Source organism: Austrofundulus limnaeus, unplaced genomic scaffold (genome assembly GCF_001266775.1).
Source record: "Austrofundulus limnaeus strain Quisiro unplaced genomic scaffold, Austrofundulus_limnaeus-1.0 Scaffold522, whole genome shotgun sequence".
NCBI lineage: Eukaryota > Metazoa > Chordata > Actinopteri > Cyprinodontiformes > Rivulidae > Austrofundulus > Austrofundulus limnaeus.
This window is the reverse complement of record NW_013952924.1, coordinates 200,674-203,788: the sequence shown is the minus strand read 5'-3', so window position 1 is coordinate 203,788 and position 3,115 is coordinate 200,674.

Below are 3,115 nucleotides of genomic sequence, written 5' to 3'. Positions count from 1 at the left end.
AGCTTTTAAAAAAAATAGCTCGGCAAATCACAGCTCGCTCTGGATTGATTGCTCTGTTGTTTACTGACTGAATCGGTTGAAACTGAAGCAGAGATGTAGAAACTTCTAGTAAWGTAATCCAGCTTTATTGTGATGCAGCTTTTTACTAGGAAAATGTTTAGAAGATAYTTGTTTAGTTACACCACAGACTGATTGTTGGTGCAATAAATGGATATAATCTAAATATGATTATTGTTTGGTTACTCAACACAGTCATTTTCTCACACAGAAGTAGTTTAACAACATTATAAAATTACTGAATGCTTATTGTAAATTTGTGAGTTGAAGCAACATAATTATTCAAAATAGATTGAAGTTTAGACAGCCTTTTTATCCACTTGCTTCTTATGCAGAGCGTCTGTCTTGGTTYATCATCTGACAGGTGTTACTGGAATTGTTTAGGGATCCGCAGGGTCTTATTTTTACCTAATGCTATAATACTYATTAATTCCTGCTTTGGTGTCTTACCTCCCCTGATCTCTGGACTTCTTGGTCCAGCCCCTCAAAGCAGCCTGCTGAAGTTTGAAGTTGATAGGACCTCAAAAAAAAGGCCACTCACATGTTCCACAGTTTTTTAAATTGTGTTCAAGACAAAGGCAGAAACAGGTAGTGTTGTCTGCTGTAAAATTAAAACAAATTGCTTAGAAATATTTTAACCTCCGCTTTGTTCTGACCACCTTTACAAAATCAAAACATACATCATGGGAAAGCTTGGGATTGAAGTGTCTGGATTTAAGGTTTCCCAACTTTTAACTGAATAAAAAATAAAACAAAATGAAGCATGACAATATTACTTCAATTGTAKTGACGTTTCTTGGAGGAATACATATTATCCACCAACTTGCATGCCAAAATTTTAAACAAAKATCTAATACAGAGTGTTGGTGCTCAGTGTCCACGAAGATGTTCAGCTACTTCCACGCCAAATGTTAGCTTAAACTTTTAGCTATTTTTGTATTTTGAAAGTTGATTAGATTTGGTGTTCATCTTGAATCAAGTTGATTTGAAAAGTTAATGAGTTACAGATGAGCATCCAACAATTACTTTCCCAAAATTTTGTTAAAATTTGTCTCGTTTATAGGATATTTTGCTAAAAAGATGGACTATCAAACACACACAGAGGCATTTACATTATTGCCCACTTTTCCTGCTGGCTGGCAAACAATAATAATGACTGAACTTAAACATAACSTCTAATCCAGAGAAATAATTACTCTTCTGGAAGACTTAAAAATTTTAGACAAATGAGATCAGTTGATTAAATGTGTTGATGTTGTTGCTAACACATTTATTTGTGTATTCAGGTACAGTAAGTWCAATAGTGACCACTTGCTCAGTTATTTTCTACTTTAAAAGCTAAATTGTATTTAATTGGGATGTTTTTTTCTACATGTTTAAAAAAAAACAAATGTCAATAAGTTTGTATTTTACTTAAGGTTTTTTATAGATTTGATTGCTGCTGAACATTTGAAATGGGGTAAAACCAGTGGGAACAATAATGACGCCCTTGATTARTACTTTTATGGTTTTATTTTTCCATGAAAAAAATGTCTGAAAAATTCATCCGTTCATTCATTTTTCAAACCAGCTCTATCCCGTTCAGAGTCATGACGGGGCTGGTGACCAGACCAGCAGACTAAACCAGGGTTCTCTGTGATCAACTCAACACTCGTTCAGTCAAACCTTTTAAGCCCCTTACCCCTAAAAATCCCTGTTTAGTTACTATATCAGGTTTATGATCAACACATAATTTCCTAAACTGTTTATTTGAGAGAACGTCATATAACCTCTGACACCATAAAGGCAAGAAAGTTCACAAAAACAGTGAAAACTGAGACTATCTCCCTCGCCGATGGCTTATATTGATTTTGATTCAAGTCATGTTGTGTGATCCTTTGCTGACAGCTCAACCCAAGTTTAATCTGTCATATAAACCCTGCCTAATCTCCTGTCTCAACTGCTGCAACTGCCTCATTTAGGTTATTATTGGCGGAACTGTGTCTGTTTGGTCACTTCATTTTAGTGTGGAGTATTGTCATTTTTTTATACATTTTTCTCAGGCATAAAGAAGAAAAGTCTTTGTTATTGATGATGTTGTGGGAGTAGACTTTCAGATCAGTTCTGTAATCCTTGAGACACTTTTGGCTTTTTATCTTAGTTGTGTTGTGCAAATTTCGGAACTATTGTATCATCATCTGTTCCTGATTTAATGTGATAAATTAGCCATAAATCTAGAYATCCATGTGTGTGCTTACGTGTGTTTGGAAGATACCACATGGTATATCAACTGAAATCATACTTTTTGAATTACGTAACATAATTACACATGGAAGCATGATGACCTTTTTTGATTCTTATGTTTTTGTGTTTTACGTGTCGGTTGCATCCTTTCCTGCAGTGTTCATTAGACGAGGAGGAGGAGGAGGAGGAGGGTGTTAGCTTGGTGAGAGGGATTACCTATATCTGTTAGGCCTCCTTTTCTCTCCCCCAGGCAGTGTCACGTCTCATTACCTCTGTCCTCCAGCCTAGATTGTCTGGCTTTAGCTGGTTACGTTTAAAACATTTTTTTCTGTAAGTATACAGTAAACTTCTAAAGCTGGCAGAGATGGCTGATAAGCCCTCGTTTGTTTAAGTGAAGTGGATTCCTTCATCTCACAAACAAGATATTTGTATTTTATCTGTATCATCTTATTTAGAACTTTTTGTTTATCTGACTGTGACCTACTGTATGTACACATAAATGCATCTTACATGTAAACAAAAGTTAGATTTTTCTATCAACTTGTRTAMATTTATTTAACATGGAAATGACAAACTTTTCACTGTAATGTAAACGGTAACACATTCAATACTAGTATAAACAATTTGATACTTGTCTCACAGTATTAGTTCTGGGCATTTTGTACTGGGTATGTAAAAAAAAAAAAAAGAAAAAAAGACACCGAAGGGCAAAAGTGTTGGCATCATGAGTGGAGCAACAGTGTTAGCAGTTACTGGAGAATCTGTCTGTCAGTCAGTCAAAATCGCCAGACACAGAGGATTCCTAGTTGACACATTGACATTGTTACCATTGGGG